The 20,299-nt window shown below is 38.8% G+C and overlaps 1 protein-coding gene across 1 annotated transcript in view; it reads right to left on the bottom strand.

Annotated features, from left to right (window-relative positions):
• Positions 1-20,299, bottom strand: part of INPP5A (inositol polyphosphate-5-phosphatase A) — a 238,091-nt gene that overhangs the window by 45,097 nt on the left and 172,695 nt on the right. The gene's annotated exons all lie outside the window — the stretch shown is intronic.

Below are 20,299 nucleotides of genomic sequence, written 5' to 3'. Positions count from 1 at the left end.
GAGGCAGCGGGGCAGGGTCCCAGCAGTGCTCTGCTGCCCACTGACAGCCCCAAGCGACCCCAGGCTGCTGCGGGAGGTGTGGGAGCGAGCAGTGGGAGGGCTGGGACCGCCAGTCCCCCGAGGCATCGGACCTGCCCCTGCAGCTCTCCTTCGTGCCAACAGCTGGTCGCAACGACACCTCTCTTAATTCCCTTCATCAGAAAAGAATATGAATTAAGCTCAAAAGCCTACGCCGCTAAGATTTTCTGAGATTACAGATCCTGAAGAAAGTGTCAAAGGCCAAACCTTACTTTCTTGGAAAGAATATGCTAGTACAGCTCTGTCCCTGGTGACATGACTACTAGATTGCTGGTAAGAGCTGCCTACTAGCGTCTTGTTCATCTGGAATGTATGCTTCTGATGGCACTTGAAAGAAATCCCTCTTGGCATTTATTACACGTTTAGCCGTAATAAAATTTAGCCTGTTTATGAGATACTCAGCATAATCCAACTCAGCCACTTAGACACTGTGCTCAATTTATAAACCTCTGATGTTTAAATCTGATTTACCTAATTTTTGGCTGTGTAACTATCCTAAACAGTGTTTTAGTCTGAAATTAACTAGTTTATTCAGCCAGCTGTTATTTTGTACATGCCAATTTAATATATATATATTTTTCAATTACAGGACCTTGATTACTACTTGCTCACCTACATATGTCCAAAGAGAAAGATTAAGAAATTCTAGTTTCTCACACTCCTAATTTTTTCCCCATGGCATCTTCTACCACTTGATTTTTTCAAACTGGAAAAGAAACTTTTGTTATACAGTTTGTGGTGCTCTGTCCTGAACAGTTTTGCAAATGTAACAGTCATCCCCCATTTTGTAACTATTTTTTTCAATACTGGTGTTAAGTGAACCCTTATTTATTTATTATTTTTCTTTTTATTTATTTGCTTTTGCTTTTTCAGTCAAGTATATCTCTAGAAATGCAAAAACCAGGATAGAACTTCTTTTCCATCACATGTATTCACCTGCATGGTAATTAGCTTCTAGTTTCCTCTACCTGATTCCTTCTGGTCAGGTTCCATCTTTTTGGATTCTCTTATTTTCCTGACTGAGATCCACAAGTTTGAGTTCAGCTGAGCACCTACACATTGGTTCATAATTTGCCCTGAGTTCTTTGTCACCTGCATGCGTCAGGAACACAAAAAGTACTCTGCAAACAAAGGTGAAGTTTTCAGGTGAAGGGTCTTGTGTCATCTGTCCCCACCAACCCTATTCCTCCTTGCTATTTAAGCTCTCAGTTTAAATTGACTTCCTGACACAGACAATAAAAGATAATAAGTTATAAGTTTCAAATTCACTCAGGACTTCCATTAGATCTGTATAAAACCTGTAACACCAGAAAATCTGGAACTTTGAAGTGGTCTGCTAGAAATATCTCTTCTCTCCTCTGTCCATCTTCCTAGTTATTTAGCATCATTACTTGATGTTGAGTAGGGTCACAGGGAAGTTTTCAAAGACAACGACTCACTTTTCCATAATTACAGCAACTGGAAGAGTCAATTGTTCCTATGGAAATCTTCTGAAAATATGTTGTCTTGTCCCATAGTCTGTGAACCTCTTGGGAATTATTCACACATTCTTCTATTCCTTTTCTCCCATTATTTTCTCCTGCTTTGGTCAAGCAGGAATACCATTACTTGTTGGACACCCTCACAGTGCTTGCTCTTTTTTTACTCCAACTGACTAAGCAGAGGACTGTACACATTGTTTCCGTTAAGCAAAGACTCAGATGAAGCACACAAGATCTCTAATGTAAATCCGTTTCTGCAGAGAAATGTAAAACCCCCTCTTCCCTTGAGTTCAGAAGAAATAATAAGAGACAGCTTCTCTCCTTATAGCTAAGCTTGCTTTTATCTAACTTTCAGACTAAGAGCTTTCTATTTCTTTTCATTTTAGGAGCGAAATAGCCAGTGAGCCCCATCTGCTCCTCAGTGCCTTGCAATTGCCTTTGTTTTGAGTAGTAACATTTGCCACTGTTTGTGCTGATGATATTATTGTTTCTGCTACTTCCATATTTAATGGCTTCTTACAGCCATAAGAAATTAAATCTCAGAGCAGTAACATGAAGTAGCAAAAATGTAAGCCAACATCTAGCAAAATTCTTTGGTGCTTCTTGACTCACTATCTGAAAACCTGGACATTGCAGGGTTCCAAATAACCGCAGACTCAGCTTTATTCTTCCTAACCCTTCCGGAGAGTACGCTTACTGATACAGCCTGCTGGGGACAGACGAGAGCGTGTACTGCCAGACCACAGCTGCTGCACAGTGATCTGCGCAGGAGACAACTTCCACGTTGTCTCATTCGGAATGAGCAGTGTGTCCCAGAAACACTCCTGTGCAGTATTCTGTTCCACCGACAAGCACTGCCAAAAAAGGCAAATTCTGGAATAAATTTGCCCTTTAAATATACAGGGCATTTTGTACAAAATCAATGGTGTGACACAGATCAAGATCCAGACTTAGCTTCTGAAGAATGTGAACCTTTGGCTTCCAAAAAAGTAGACTTACACAGAGGGTATCATCTATGTAATCTATGGAGTATACTGTTCAACAACATTTTTGCATTTGACTTCTATTGAGCTTATCCTCAGAAATGAGAATTGGAGCTGACTTTTAAAACGTGAAGTGTTGGGTGACTCTGAAATCAAACTACAAAACTACCTAAAATCTATATGCCATTAGCCAGACAAAAGTTTTGTTTTTTTAATCACAAAGTGGTAAATAGAGAGAAGTATGAAGCCTTTTTTTTTTTTTTTTCTCTCCTATAATGCATAACAGCAAAAATAACCAGTCCCTTAAACAAAGAGGGAATTTGAGACCTGGAGAATGAATGTGACAGCATGAGGCAGGAGCGTACATCTCAGGCTGTCAGCACCTCAGGGCTGTGCTCTTGCTAAGGCTAAGCACAAATGTGAGACGGAAATCCATCCTCCACCTCATCAAATGACCATGAGCACACACACTGTGAAGCAGGAGAGATGTTCATGCTTCCCTACTGTTTCCTCTCTGTGGGAAAAGAACACCCTTTCTCTGAGTTTACTGTACAGCAAATGCAACACAAAAATCATGCTCAGTTCACTGCATCCATTTTTTTGACCTGCACGTTTTCCAAATGCAAAGTGAAATTCACTGTGTTAATAACTGTGATGTGCTGCACAGTGTTATAAGTGAGACAAAACTTGGCTGATCAGGTGGTGCCTTGCTGATGTGGCACATGTACTACTTCCTTACTGTACTCCTCACCGTTTTCGTTTTGTCTAGCCTCTCTGACTTGGTTCTTTTCACCCTGCCATATCTCATTCACTTCTCACTGGTTGTGCTCCCTGTCTGGTTCCACACCATTTGCTCCTTTATTCACTTCTGAAAATGGAATACGAATACAACAGCCTGTAAGTTCAAATAATCCTTTCTAGCCACTTTTATGTTCAAATAGTGCTAAGAATGATGGCAAGGGACTGCTGAATTGTCTTCCTCTCCCATCATGACTGTCACGCAGCCTGCAAGCAGTTGGCTGCAGCAGCACCCGGTCTCTGAAGATGCTGAGAAGCCAGGGCTGCGGCAGGTCCTGGGGGAGCCACACTGCCCAACAGCAAGTTCATTTGTCATCGGCAAGACTCAGATATCACAAAGTACCCCTATTTCCAGAAGATCTTATTCACACATTAAAATAAATGCCTTTTGGATAAAACGAAGGAAATTTTGGTAAAATACCGTGCAAGGTACGGACCCAAGGTTTATCATGTTTTTGCTCATAAAAGGTTAAGATGTATTGGCAGAGTCAGTATGTGCATGACATACATACTGCACATACAATAAAAGACTGGCAACACATAAAGAACAGTTGTGGGATAAAACAGACAATGTGGAGAGCAGGAAATAGGGTGTCTCTCTTCACACTGCACTGTAGCTTTGCATCCTCTTCAGTGAGGCTTCAATGGTATAAGAATGAAGGGTTTGTGCATTGCAGTGATATTCAGAATTTTCTCAAGGACACCACCCTCACTGAATGGGTTCAAAACTTAGTTGCTGACCAAGAACAAATTGAATGCAGCCCTTGACCAACTAGAGTGACACTGCTGGTCAGAGGAGGAGGGTTTGGAGGAAGAGCATATTCATACCACTGGCTGGGGATCCAGAGGGATTTAATGCAGCAACAAATGCAGATCCCTGGCTCATTTGACACCACTGGGTGTTGCGCAGCACCACTGAGAGAACAGAAAGCACTGCCAGAAATGCAGCTTCCACAGTCCTCCTGTTCGTGTGGATCAATGATCCATCTGGAGGGGATGGGGGCCTGACTGGGCAAACAACCAGAAAGCATATTTTACAAAATTCTGAAACACAGATTTTTTTTTTTTCTTAAAGCAAACCAGCATTCAAACATGCTGAGAAATATACAGAAGTCCCAATTACGGAGAGAGATGGAATAATGCAAGTTCAAAAGCGTTAATGCAACATAATTTTAAAGCTAACAGCTGTGGACTAGTTAGTGAAGTGCCATTCTTTTCGCTGTATCTTTAAGTGCTGTTAAATTCATTTGTCACTTGATGGAAAGCCAGCAGGCTACAAATCTCCCAAGCACCTCTCGCGCTGAATAGTGACAGGAGTATTCTGTTCTGCCATAAGACAACATTTGTGTGTGTCTCTGTCCGAAGTCATACATGCTATTTTAACTCATCTGCCTCCCCATTCTCTCCAGCCCAGGAGGACAAATTGCTCACTGTGGCTCCCTTTCAGAGGCAGTACAGCGCGCAAAGAATCATGACTGAGCAGAAACACAAGAAACAGGCACATAAAAATTCATCACTTTGGCCTCCTGACCTCTTGCCACTGGGTTTGGCAAACCCTGTCTCAAAAAGTAGCACCAAGGGAGAACTAAGCAGACCGGCTGAGTGAAATTACTGACAAAAAATATCTTGGACACAGGAAAACCCCACCAGATGCTTCATTGTCTTTTCAGAGAAGTGGTGCTGAAAAAGGGGGTGATCTACCACATGGCATATTGGGTGGAATAAGTAGAGCCATTGTTTCAGAGCAGCTCTGTCACTTTACTGACTGCAATACAAAGAGGTGTAAAGCAAGATTTAATCCTGACTTTTTAGTCAGCAGATTAAAACCAATCATGCCAGATGTCCACAAGACTGTTTAACATACAGAAAGCTTTTTCATACTCCACAAAAAGTGAAAGCTGTAATAACTTCTTCTTTATTTCCTCTAGAGAGGCCTTTTTCTCTCACTTTTAGTCAGAAAAAAGGGGAGATATTGTAATGGATTTTAAGATGTGCTATTAATTTTTACTCTAGCCTTTACTCTTCTCCCTTTTGAGACAAAGTAAATTCTTTCACCCATCCAAAATCAGACAGGTATGCCAGAGAAAACCGCTGGTATAAAAAGGCTACAATTTCAAAAAGAAGGTATACCTGTAAGACCAGAAAGGGATGTTATCAGCAACACTCACCACAGAAGCTAAAGTTCCTCTCCAAAATCCTTGAGGCAACATGAGATATGACAGTCTGGTTGTCAGCATTGTGGCAAATAAATAAATGTATAATGGTTTTCCCCCCTAAAACTGAAATTGTGCTTGTATGAGTTTTTGCACATCTGCCTCCTCACATGTGCTGGCCAACCTGAGGACGTGCATACTCTGCTTCCTACCTTACATACGTGTACACAGGCACACATCAAATTCGAGTGGGTCTTGCATGATCCTTATGGCAGCCCTTGTTAAGTTCAACAGAAACCTCACAGGGAGGATGCTGATCCTGCAGTCCTAAGGGGAAGGTGCTCTCAGTACTAAGGGGCACGCCTGGGTAAGAAACGCTGCCTCAGATGCGGCTTCTGCGCTGGGACCCAAAATGTGACCGAGGTCACTGGAAGCTACCACAAGCTCTAAATATGAATGCTAAAAAGTGATATTCGCATTTAAAAATACCCACTCGGTACTTCTTCATTAAGTGCACCTACAGAACTCTTAAACACTTTGCAGAGTTTTCTTAACCTGTTGCTTTATTCTTTTTCTATTTATAAACAGATTTATCTCTAAAAATACTACCTCAGAGGATATAAATTCAGCAGTTATAGTAATTTTAAAATATATTTGGTTGTCTTCTGATATATTAAGGAAGTGCAAAAAACCTGTGTATTACCACTCCCTCTGAATTTCCATGGCCAAGAATGTTGTTAAATTCAACAAAAATCAATATATATATTTAGTTTCTTATATTAAATTGCAAATAATTTCTGTATTTAAGAAAAATAACAGACTTTATCTTTGATAAAAGCTATATAAAAAAAATCCCTTAAAATTCCAGTATTACACCGACTTGCATACTGAACATTATTTACTAAACTGGAAGCCTTATGGCAGTAAGATGATGTCTTGTGTGATATCCTTTATCTATCCAATTGCCTGAGGAAAAATTACAAATTTTTTGTATTTTTTTTTGTAAATTTTTGTAAAAATTTTTGTAAAAATTACAATATTTTTTTTTTGTGGAAAAAGCTACAACTGACATATCTCTTTTTTTTTTTCTTGTCATGCTCCTCAACAAAATTGTCATTAGCAGTACCTAAAATAAAAGTAAACATCTTATTGAATCACTGACCTAAAACAGTACTATTAAAACCATTTTTTTCATGTTTATCTAGTCAATACCTAAATGAAAACAGGTAAGATCATATGATACTTTTTAGTACTTTCAGAGAAATACACATAAACTTACCATTGTGTTAATACACAGTTCTAGGAGGATGCTCTACTGTCTAAATCGGCTGTATCTGTAACTGTGTAGCTCCTGCCACCAACAGAATTAATTTTCCATCCTTTAAAACTAGGATGTCACTTCTGGACTTCATATGAGACAAAAGGAGAAGCATGTTTTGGCTAACCGTGGTTTACAGCACTGTAAACCATAGCCACAGTTACAAGCCTAGTACCGTGTTCTCTTCCCTGACCACGTATTCCATTAATTAAGTTCACTGTTCATATTTGTCCACACATCATTATCATCCTTATTTTACCTTCACAGGTCTGGTACCATATTGGTAATTTTGGACAGGTAGGTACAAAGTAAAGGCCTACCTTTACTAATGTTTCTCTTTTCCCCAGTGTGCAATGATGACTGATAGGTGTAACACACTTGTTTTTCATCTTCTGGCATTTCATTCCCATACTGAAAAGACAAGCACTGTAATGAAGATGATGGTATTTTCTTTCTAAGGAAGTCCAACTGGTGACTCTCAAGAAGACTAAATCAACTAAGCATAAATCTGACTAGGAGATTTCTGCCAGTTAAACACGTTTTTCATCACCATTTCATCCACTTTGGAATTTACGTAATTTTAAAGTTATAATCCCTCTTTCTGAATTTCTTCAAGCAAGTCTTGTGGGTGGCCTTCAAGATACATTTTACCAATTTTTCATGCCCATCCCTCGAAATGTGACCCTGCTCCTGTGCTTTTATCTGTCTGACAACTTCACACAGGAAAACATGCAGCCCCTCTGATAGCATGAAATCGGAAACAATAGCCTTTGGAAACAAAAGGGAGTAGGGAGGCAGGATACAGTCCAGGTCCTGGCTGATTTTAGCCACAAACAGATGTTCGTAGGTCCTGATACCCTGAGCAAGCTGAAAGGAAAAGCTTGTAAAAGAAATGGACCTTAAAAACAATGCATTGAAGAGCTTTAAATAAAGGCAAAAGGAAAGCAATATGGCTTTCAATGATAAATCTCAGCAAAGAAAACCAAAGTGGTACCATGAATTTCAATGATGCATTTTTCTTTTTTTCAGTGAACTCTACAGCTCATTTTGAAATAGCTCAAACCTCATCTTAGTTTACAAGTCTCCCATATTCATTAAAAGGTTACAATGCATGCATTTCTAGTTTCTTGTAACTAATCACTTTAGCTGGGAACACCCAGTGAAGTCCTGTAATATAGGCTAATGCTATTATTTCAAAAGCTGCTTATAGCCCAACAAAGAGGAATATGCTGAAAGAATCTTGACTGGAAAAAATCTTAGACTACCTCTTGGAACAAATTATGTTCAATCTCCTTCTCTTTTCATGTGCACTATTTCACACTCAAAAAAAACCCACGTAAAGAATCTATGAAGCGCTGTCCTGAATCGGACCAGGGTTCTGTTTCACAAAAGCCAATATGCACCATTTACAAATGAAACAAAGTGTAGAGTCACTTGTCTGACTGAAGTTTCTGCTTTTGTGATTAAAACTCTCTTCCTCTTTCTTGAAGAGTCTGCCATCCAAAAGGGCCTGTGCCATGCTCCAATGCACAAAATACATGTATTCACTACAGGAGAAAAAAAAACTGAAAAAATTGGCACAAAAGCGGGTGCATAGCTTAAGTCCTGTTTAGGATAGCCCTCACTTGAACTCTGCACATTTGCATAGATTTTACCTATTAATTGTCTGCATCAAAAATATAGTGGATAACTCAAATAAATGTTTCATCATCTGTATGTGGTCAGGTGCAGATTTAACTTGTTAATTTTTAGCATCAATGAAATACAGATGATAAAGAAATAAAGAAATGGTATCTTACTTCACCAACATGGAAATCCGGAGAAATAATTTTAATTAAAAGAATATCTGAGACAGAAGGTATCTAAATCTGCTTAGCAAGTTTGAAAAAAATTATCAGTCAAATCTCAAGCCAAAAGTAACCATGCATTTCTCTTGTCTAATCATACAAAGAACAGATCATTACGCTGCACCAAGTTATTCCCGAACTGAAGCAAATAGCATCTTTGACTAAAAAAAATCTTCAGAAAGACATTAGCTCTTGATAAGACATGGAGCATCCACCAATTCCTCAATCATTCCAAGAGAGAAACTTCTCATTGATCACTTATGTGGCTGATTCCTCATGCGTGATTTTTAATTCAAAATTTTTTGCTACCATTTCCTAAATATTATCTGGGATAGGACTAGGATCATTGCTGTAAACAGAGCAGACTGTGGAGACCAGTGTTCTAACTACAAATTCCTCAGACACCCTCTCTGACCTATCAGCCAGGGCTGTTAAAGGTAGGTTTAATGGTTATCTAAGGAAGCCAGGTACAGCAAACCTGATGCTACCTGTGAAAATAATTCCTCTGTGGCATCCAGACTTCGCCTAGGGTCTCTGAAAAAAGGAAGAGCCCCTCACTCTCCTCCCATGCCAAATCATGCTTTTTAAATACACAGAGTGAAGAAACTTGATGCAATTCATTGTAATAGCTTTGCATCCGCATGTAAAATCAACTTCACAGTTGGTGTTACTTTTTTTTAAAATGTATCCAAAGATGCATTAATGATATATGCCATGGCATTATCATGGGAGCTGAGTTTGACCTGTTTGCCTTCAGTAAGACCTAATGTCCTTATGACTAATGACTCCTCAGAGCTTCTATACATGTAAACACAGCCAAACGCAAAGTTAAACAATGTTTTTGATGAACTTATTTTGCCATATGATTACTTGGTTATCATTTACACCCAAGCTGTTAATCTCATTACAAACTTTCTTTGTCAGACTCATTATCTGACTTCATTATATCTTTCAATTCTTTTATCACTAGCAACTTTTCTTTTAGTTTGTCTGAAATGAATGTCTTGCTAATGAGCTTTTAGCTAATGAGGGGCTTGCTCCGTGCTCCCTCCTTTTGTCTTGTACCCTTAACCACAGGTACAAATCTGTCCTTCTCTTAGCATTCTGCAATGCCCCAGGTACTCCAATTTCTTCTCAATCAACATTAAAGACTGTAGGCTAAAGATGGACAATTAAAATTGTCCAGTCCTTCCAGTCCACTGCCAGTGTTCTCAAAATGCTGCTGTCACAGCCATGGTGAAGGTGGACAACGAGCAGAAGACAGTGAGCCACCCAACTCCCACTTACTGATTTAATGTTAAGCACACACCACCCAGGGGACAGGAGGCGCAAAGCTTTCTTCCTTTAAATTATACAGAAACATGTCAAGTGAAAGAGATTTTCAGCACATCCAAGGAAAACATCAACTCTGAATTTTTTACTGTTAGATGTAAACAGAACTCTCAAACATTTCACTTGTGTCCAACACCGATAATCTGCATGAAATTTAGCGCTTGTTAAAACTACGAAACCAAAGACAATTAAAAATAAACCTTGCTGTTTTATTCAATGTCATTTACAAGGAGATAATACTTGAAAGTGTTATACTTGATACTTTCACTCCAACACCTAGTGAAAAATTCTCATATTTACATAGAGGATATTCACTATACATTATTCTAGACTTTTGGGCCTGTCTTCAGATATTTCAGAGAGAGAAAATCAAAACAGATCAGGGTTTTGAATGGCATTTAAAAATATTTTTTTCTTGATGAATGTTAACACTATACCTATTTATGCATTGTAGTACTGAATTATATATAATAATTTGATTTCAGAACTGTATCAACTAAGCAACCAGTACTCTTTGAACTAACTGTAACATGTTTTACTCCATAAAAGACACCTATAAATTCTTGGAATGATACTCAATGTGCAGGAAATTCAACTGTCAGTGTTCACGGATTTTAAAATTACCATTACTAAACCACAATAAATTAGGACACAGAGTTGCTTAGTTTAAATACTGTAATATTACAGGTTTCAGTGCAAATTTTATTTTACTTCTGAGGAAATTATCAAAGGCAAGAACAAAGTTAATGGTAGCAGCCTACGCATACCCTTCTGTATCTTCAGTGAACATTCATAGTTGAAAAAACTACTGTGCAAGTTATTGGCAAAAAAATCAAGCAAAACACCCAACTATATAAAGATCATTGTCAAAACTAGCCTTTCATTTCAATGGTCACAGGATTTCAACTAGAAATTCTGACAGCAAATGGTCGACTCAAACTATTTGCTAAAGCACATACAATACACAATACCAGGCAACTGTTTGGGACTTCTACAGAGCCTAACTACAGTAGAACTACAGCCTTTATTTTATCTATCCCTGTTTTTATTGTTTGTCATTGTTTCTTAGAGTTACTCTGCTGTCAATATTTGAAGACCAGAATCCTGTCTTGATATTGATTTGCTAAAGACTTTGAATCACTGTCTTCATAATGCATATGTTTTAAGGCAAGTGCATGCAAAAGGTGGAGGTGAAGCTGCTTATTGAATTAAATCAATACAAGACACCAGATTCGCAATTATCTGGTATTCATTTTATATGATGTAAAATATCCACTAAACAGAAAGAAAAAAAAATTCCATCTCACCTTGGCAATTTCTAATTCAAATTTCTTGTATACTCTTGACCTTTGGCGTGCTTAAGTTCAGTTGTTGTCACTCTTAAACATTTAGCATATACTTGACTACTCCAATGCTAGTGAAGATTGGGTTGCATAATGCTATCTTTTGCGATACTTGTATGGTTCACACTGAAGGGCACAGAAAGAATAGCAATGGCAGTTACAGTCTGGAGATGTGCCTCTAAGGGGAGCTCAGGGCAATGCCACAGGGACTGCATGACTCAAAAAAGAAAAACACAACAACAACAAAAAACAGTGAGGAGGAAACACAGTATTCATATGAAAGAACAAATCTATCTAGGTTACATTTGTGCTTCTCAAGCTTAATGACAGTACTACAGCTACACTCTCTTCAGCTGAAAATAAATCAAAAAATTAAACTGCTTAAATTTTCAGGAAAATGTTAGTATTGTATGAATAAAAGTAATCTAGAAATAGCATTACAGAAACAGAGAGATTTCCATAAGGTTAATGCAGTATGTGCATTTATTTACTGTCTCTATGAAAGCAAGGTAATCTGAATGCCACATAAAAGACTTGCTAGAAGACAGGAATTCAATGTAACTATCAGCAGTGGTACCGTAATCTATACCAGACTTTGTAGGAGAATACCTTTTAGTGAGGTTGGAGAGTAAACTAAAAACTTTTACTTGTCTGAGGGCTACATGCTGGTATAGAGTACATGGGTAGGGTATCACTGACAGATGATGCGAGTCTTCCTATAGCCACCATCCATCATCCCTAAACTTCACTGAAGGAAAGTTACACGCTGTTCAGAGCTCTGCTGCATTAAGTGGGGATCAGGAGGAAGTTTTTCCTCCAGGGAGCAGAATTCATAGCATCACAGAAGCACAGACCAGTTTGGGTTGGAAGGGACCTGAAGGAGCATCCAATTCCAAGCCCTTCTGCCACCTTGTGCCCACGGGGTTGAGGCAGCACTGGCTCCGCAATGGTGTACGGTGGGAGGGCTAGCCCCCACACCCGTGGCATCACGTGCATCTTGATCAGCCCCAGCCTGTCACACAGCATTTCTTCCACATCGGAGGAGCAGTTTCTGGGGAGCACAAAGGGGCAGACTCTTCACCTGCTTTTTGGGTGCTATTCTATGGGACTAAAAGTGCCATAACAGAGCCTGAACACAGAATTCGCTCTTACCACAATGCCACTTCATGTATACATTTTTTTCAACCTCTATTAGAAAGTGCTGTGCAGCTGTTAACATATAGTCATCCCACTGGAACAGGAAGTTACAAAAGCATTTGCAAAGTCAGCACCAGAGAAGTGGTCCTCTAACTACCCAATGACATGGAAAAAAAAATCCAAGGGAATGGCAAAAGTCATTTGAAGCCAGATGAAAGATCCTAATGACTCTCTAGAAATGTCCACCTGGGCAATTTACCTTGTTCTTCCATAGGAAGACACCATAAAGGAATATGATAATTTTCGAGTATTTTATTGGCATACTCTTTACTCATTAAAGGAAAAAAAAATCTATTATATGATTGTTGAGAATAACATCAGACTGTATAGGTCAAAAATTGACTGACATCACTCTGGACAAGCATTATTGAGACACACAAAGGAGCTGTTGTGCCTTTAAGCTTATGGTACATTGCAATGCAGTAAATGAAAAGCCACTATTATGAGGGGATGTTTATGTCAGTGTCTGAAACAAATCTTCTTTTTACTAGAATAATGCTGTCTTAAATTGTTAACTGTTGATCAGATAAACAACATGTGATAAAGATCCTATAATCTCTTTTCATAAAATTCATTTTAACCCTTTAATGGCTTTATATATTAAATTATGACGTTATTGAGCCCTGCAAAGGCTTTTAGTAGCTCTAAATAATATCGTAACAGAGCTCTTATGTAAGCAGTAATGCAAAAAATCATGATTAAATTTTAAATAACATAAATATTAAATGCAAAAATTTTCACAAGACCCTTCTTCTTCTACCCTCTTCACCAAGAAAGCCTATTTGTAGGGCTTGGTGTAAGAAGGAACTAATTTGATTTCCATGGTCAGCCTGTAAATTTAGCAGATGTTTTATGCAGTGCAGGATATACAGAACCTCTATGGCACTGTATTACCAAGACCAAGGTGATGCTATTTCACAAATGCAGCTTGCACAAGATATACTCCTAGTGGTCCTTCAGTCTTTAGACAGGACATATGGAAAGCAGAATGGTCCCAACATAATTTCAATCCTTCTACCTTTTCAGTAAGTAGCTAAAGCAAATGGCCTTTGGATGAGGGGAACATTTAATGCTGCACTGTCGATCTCCTCTCCTAAGCCTCAGGGATGAAGTTTAAAATAAAGCAATTTACTACTTGCTGATTATATGAATCAAGCGACAAGAAGACACTGGACATGTTTATGAAGTCAGAACAGATGGGTCCCTCCTTCAAAGCCCCCATCTCTCAGCAGGACTTAACAGGTACAATCCCTGCTAACCAGATTGGCCTTTGCTCCTTGCCAGAGAGACATCATTGCCCTTGGCTGGGACAAAACTATAGTTCTCCTGAACAACATAATTTCTGTGACAGTCCATCTCCTTTATGCTGCACAGATGCTTGAGCAAGACTGGAAGGAAACGGTCCAGGCACTAATGTGAGGAGAGGGAGCTGGGCACTGGCTGGGGACAGGTCCTCATGCCACAGGAGGCATTCCCTGCTCAGGGGAGACGAGAAAGCTTGAACTAAATAACATTCACTTGTACAGCAATCTTGACGCAGAGAGCTCTGAAGAAGCTAGAGGAAAGAGAAATAGTTAAAAATCTAACACTGCCAAAGTGCTTTATGTGTAGGCCTAAACTGTAAGGCTACAAGCCAACATACAATGTAGTCAACACCTTTATCTTAATGACTTCACGACAGAAATTCCATTCAGAACCAAACTCAGGAGAACCTCTGAGAAGAACCTTGCTTCTTCTCTGCAAGGGACGATTCAATAACTTGCTGATAAGTAAATATACAACTGTGGAAATATACAAACAGAAATGAGCATTTTGTAATTTTTATGCAAGTCTGAGTGGGATGGAAACAAATAGTCATAATATCAAAATGGATTTATGGAGTTATATATTTAGAAAGGTGTTAATAAAAGGAAAGGAAATATACTGAAGCACAATGAATTTAGTAGAAATTTGTCTACTGAGTTACTGGAATTTGCTTAAATTACCACAGTTGAAAGATTTATTCTGGAAAGTAACTCTGTTCTGTTATGTGTTTTTTTTTAAACTCAAATTGGAAGATTTTTTGACTGAAGACTGCACATTTTATTTGCTCTTATTTATAATGTTTATTTCAATTAAACCTTATCATATCTTGTTTTGTTTAAGGCAATGACATGGATCCTGAAAAGAAAGAATGAATAAGGTTTGTAACCATTCAAAAAGCTGAAACTTGTGGTACTCTATCCCTGACAGCTTTTACAGATAACAGTAGTATCTTTTTGTCATATACTATACTATCAAGTCATGATGGGGTCCTGTGGCCATTAGTCACTGATACAGCAATAGTGCTTAAACTACTTAATATTGGAGTCAATAAATACCTTTCTAACCATTAAACTCCACAGTAGAGCTCTTCTGAGCTGAACAAAGCAGAGCAGCTTTCCAGCTGCAGCAAGGCCTTAAGGCAGCACAGTGGTGTGACAATGGATGCAGAGCGATACTGTGTCTTGCAGCTCTCACACAAACCAGTTTGTCCTGTGGGAAGATGATGCATTAACTGGGCTCTGTGAAAGATGTGGTATCTGTCTTTTGCTCTGAAAGCTCAGGTACCATTGTTACATAAGAAAAAGTGATCCGCAAGCCCATGACAAAAGATATGCCCTCTCCAGAAACTTTCTTCTTCCCCCTGCACCTTTCCCCGCCGTTTCGTATATAGCACAAATCTACGAACTTGAGCCATTCAGTAATAGTTTGTCCTCAGAAACCACCACTTCTCCCACAACAGCCCCACGGGCCAGTAGGTATATCCTGCAACCAGTGAAAAAGGAGGTTTCAGGCACCCAAAATGTCATCCATCACCATCACTGTAAGCTAGGTGATGAATGGCAGGTGTGGCAGCAGCCAGCTCTGTCCCGGGCTGTGCGGAGACGGGCGCTGCTGGTACCGCTGTCACCCGCCGTCAGCCAGTGCCAGCTGAGTCTCCCAGCTGCCAGTTGCTGCCACGCAAGGCATAAAACATACACTCTGAACAATCACAGCAGCAGAGCTGAGCTTATAGGCTGCATTATTAATTAGTCTAATGACGCTCAGCCCTATTAGAAAGCACAAGATAATTGTATTTAATTTGTGTACGTTTTAATTATGGCCCAAGCAGTGCCAAATTTGATCAACGTATCATCTTTTCTGTTCTGCTCTGTAACCATGTTTGTATTAATTTGCATCTGAAACAGGAGGAGCTGCTAAACCCTATTGGGAATAGAGTTCCTTTTAGTTTTTAAACACTGCCATCTTTCACATCATGACGCTGTGCAAGACCTCTGCCTGCTGATAACAGTGTCATCTTTTCCTGTGGCCACAAATTAAAAGCAGGTTTACGACCACATGCTACTAGACCCTCTAGGGCCCCAGAGGAGGCAGCCAGAGAACAATTCATTCACTCATCCCTCCCCTTATCCATGATGGAAGTAGAAACAATTGCATCATTTAATTTACTATTGCAACGGGGATATGGCTCATTGGCCCCTCGTTGTTTTGAAGATGGATTTAATTAACCTCCTATGAATCTTGCCAATAAGCATGGCAGCATCAGTATGGAACTGGAAATGTTGAAAAATCAGTTGGAGAGATGGGTCATCAGTATTTCTTAAGCTAGCTCTGCTGCGAGGACTTACAACTACTACAGTGTTACAGCCCCAGCAGAAAGCAAAGGAACATACTGAGTTAATATACTACTGACTTACCTCTGGGAATCTAAGCTCAGGTTTGACTTAGACTACTGAGAAAAAGAGAGGTAATTGAATAATTCCTAATAGCCACATATATCTTTAATACAGAAGCCATTTGCGATCACTGGAAAATAAATAATTGCAATTAACTACACTGTTAAGTAAATATAAAGTCCCTTGGGGAAGCAATCTACATGCTTTTATAAGTCCGGCTACAATATGAAACTCATCACGATGTCTATGAGAGTAATTTATAATGAACATTTAGCAGGTGCCTCAGATGGGTTGCTGCAATTTACATTCATTAATAAAACTGTCCTTATTAGACCCCAACTTTTATGCATTTTAATTTAATAAATCTTTATTACATGTTCATTTTACATTTGATTTTGTTTCCAAGATGTCATAGAATCAGTTTAACTTGTAATGAAAGTTAAAAGCTTTGAGACCCAGTTATTTACAGTGACCTATTTGAAAAGAGAAAAAGAATCTAGCATCTTAAGCATTTCTAACTAGAACAAAAACACGATCTGAAGTTTGCAAGCTATTAAGAATAATTTATTTAATTAAATGCAGGTTTATCTTAAGAATAAAGCAATGTGATTTTTCTTTTTGTAAGGATGGCTAAATATCACTTAACTAAAGGAAGAAGGGAACCCTGTTACAGTTTAAACTGACAGTCATTATGGAGCAAGGAACACATTAATTGAAAAATACAAGAAAGAAAGAACAATTCCTTTCATAAAAGGGCTCTTTTTCATGATTTGTAGCACATTATTAGAAGCTCTTCTAACTACTTGAAGATTTAATAGGATGTTATGAAGTTTGGGTAGTCTTGGTTCAAGTCAGATTTATCCAAGCCTTCATTAATTTGTTGCTTTTGTAAGAAGGGATCTGTCTGTGACAGCATTTGCATACCTGTACCTCTTTATTTTGTCCTGCTGTAAAAGCTACAGGAAGAGCGTCTGTCTTTTCTCAGCACAATTAAGCATTCTTCAGTGCTGCAGTCAGCCAGAAGACATACATGTATAACCTTGTCTCAGAAATATGTAAGAGGCCTTTTTTGTCTGAGTCAGATTTTGAGCCATTTAGAGGCATTACTGCAGTGTTTTATTGTGTGTGAAATGACACCTTTGTTTGTCTAAAAAGATTTGTTAATCAGTTTCAGTTCTTGCAGAAGAAAGAAAAGATAAAAATTAGACTGTCAAACATTGGTGTAAGCCTAGAATAGACAGAAATAGTTTTCTTAGCTGTCAACAATTTTCATTTCATCAGTTTTTCCAACCCTCCCAACTATATTCAACAAGTCATCACTAAAGAGCAATAAAGTTTGAGATCAGCATCAAAACATGCACAAAGCATCTGAAAACGTATTTTTATTGCTGTGTGCATATTCAGTATCTGTTCTGGAACCACAAAATAGACTGTGAAATGTGCACAACAGGTCAGTTTCTCTTGTAGATTTTGCAGCTGTAAGGAGAATAAAATCATCTAGTTATGTGCATAAACACCGAAGACTGAAACATAGTTGTGAAGTTACACTTCATAATCCAAACTATTAATAACTTTACATCAGCAACTTTTGAGTATAGCTTTTCATATTCTATCAATAAAAAAGAAGACTTGTCCATATACTTTATTGTTTTAAGACCTAATTTCAATACTTGTGAAATAAGAACTAGTGGAGAACTGTAGACATACAGCTGTTCTCCATATCCCATCCAGCAAATGGAGAGATGGGGTGGAGCTGTGGAACTGGGAGCAAAACCTTAAGAGGGATGAAGAAAAAAGGAACAAATGAGCTAGAGAGAAGATTGGGTGAGCACAGCCACAAACAAAATAAATGTCTTGAGAGAAGCAAAGTGTATTTTTTCGTGGCCCCAAAGGCAGAAAAATATACCAGTTCAGGACTGGGACAAGAAAGCACCTAGGTAAACAGTAATAGTTGAGGGCTGAGATGGGGAATCCTTACCTAGGCAGCTGACTCAACATACAGAATGGTCTTTGCAGGCTCTTGCACTTTCTAGTTGTGCACGAGCCTGCAACAACTGATTTAGTTGTTTAGTTAAATCCCACTGCCACATCTGATCCAGTTGCTGGGAAGACTCCTTCCTTGTGTCATTTCTCAAGCTGTCATTCTCTGAAGTGCTTCAGATGTCACCTGTTCACCTTCTTAAACACACTTCTGCTTTCTGCTAGCAATTGCCCATTTCTCATATGAGCCAAGACTTTCTGTAATTGCAGCACCAAATCACTACGCAGTTATTCATTTTCTCATTCTGTTGCATGTTGCAGTGGGAGAAATCATAATTAAAGCAGGGAAAAGAAAGACTTTCATCTTTTTCATATTTTGTGGCTAAGGATTTTTTGGATAAAGGCCCTTTTTCATGCCTTAAAATGGTTTTACTTGCCCAGCACCAGACAGCTGTGATGCGGATTGCATACTTGAGATGTATTTTCATTTTTCTATTGAAAAAGGATCCAACTGAAAAGTTTGAGACATCTCAGCTGTTCACATAAACCAGACGTGCGGTTACTATAATGCATAGGTGATACCCTGCTATTTAGGAATGACTTGGGACACCAATAACATTCTGGGCTGCATCAGGAGGAGTGTTGCCAGCAGGTTGAGGGTGTGATTCTTCCCTCTGCTCAGCAATGGTGAGGCCACTTCTGGAGCACTGTGTCCAGTTCCGGGTTCCCCAGCACACAAGGCACATGGACATACCTGAGAGAGTCCAGAACAAGCCCACAAAGATGATGAAGGAGTGAAGCATCCCTCATATGAGGAAGGGCTGAGATACCTGGAACTGCAAGGCTCAGGGGGACCTTATCAATGGTCTGAAGACCCAATGGGAGGGAATGGGCAAGATGGAGTCAGGCTCCATTTCAGTGGTGCCCAGTGACAGGACAAGAGGCAATGAGCACACACTGGAACACAGGAGGTTATCTCTGAACATGTGAAAACATGTTTCAGTCGTGATGGTGACCCAGTACTGGTATAGGATGCCCCGAGAGTCTGCATTTTTGCGCATATTCAGACCCCAACTAGACATGGTGCAGAACAACCTGCTCTAAGTGACCTGGCTTAAGTAGGGGGTTGGACTAGATCTTAAGAGGTCCCTCCCATTGTAAACAATTTGTGGTTCTTTGCTTAGAGTTGTTTGAAGATCCAGCCTGTTTGAAGATACAAGTAAGGTCTGGACCAGCACTAGTAGTCAGGTTCATAGTCTAGTTGGAAGAGTAGGACTAACATAGTGATTTTTAACCATAATTAAAGACTCATGAACTTGAAAGAGTGCATCTGCTAAGAACAGGTTTCCTGAACATATTTGTTTCCGTTTCTGAAAAAGGTTTCCAGAACATATTTACTTCCATTTCTGAAAATGCCTTTTAGTTCCCCAGTTACAGATTTGAAACATCACCTACTCTAAAAATATTCTGTAAATATTCTAAAATGCTTAATGTAATAAGTATCATTATCATATGGATTTACTAAAGAAAAAGGTTTCTAATTTTTTGTTTCAATTTATTAAATTGCTTAAGAATACATGTATGTAAACAGAGTTATAGCTGGATGAAATGCCATATGCAAAGTTTGTTTTCTGAAATAAAATAAATTGTATTAAAGAGAACAATGTTCCAAAGATATAGAACGTGATCTAAAAAATACTTTAGTGCTTCAGATACCATGTTATGCTGTCCACTGCCATACTACAGATAGTTCGCTTATCCTGCACTGAAGAATTCAGCAAGACCTACAAGAGTTTACCACTTGGGTATAGCTGAGATCCTGTATGTATAGACATCTGACTTTCATTACTGCCTAGAAGATATGACGTCTAATTTGGATTTTGAAAGGGAGGCAGAATTGTCCATGCCCACAACTAACTAGGCGTATAGGCAAGAGTTTCAGTGGATAACTGTTTGTTTGTTCCTGTTTTATTGTTTCTTTTTTGTTTTGTTTTAAATACAAAAATAGAGTAATTCTTAAAGATTAATAAAGACAGTTATTGTGGCCAACTGACAGCAATAATACTCTTCCTAGTGGCAGAACCACCTAAC

This window comes from Anas acuta, chromosome 7 (genome assembly GCF_963932015.1).
Source record: "Anas acuta chromosome 7, bAnaAcu1.1, whole genome shotgun sequence".
NCBI lineage: Eukaryota > Metazoa > Chordata > Aves > Anseriformes > Anatidae > Anas > Anas acuta.
Note: the sequence above shows the minus strand (reverse complement) of the source record. Positions and strands in the feature narration are given on the sequence as shown.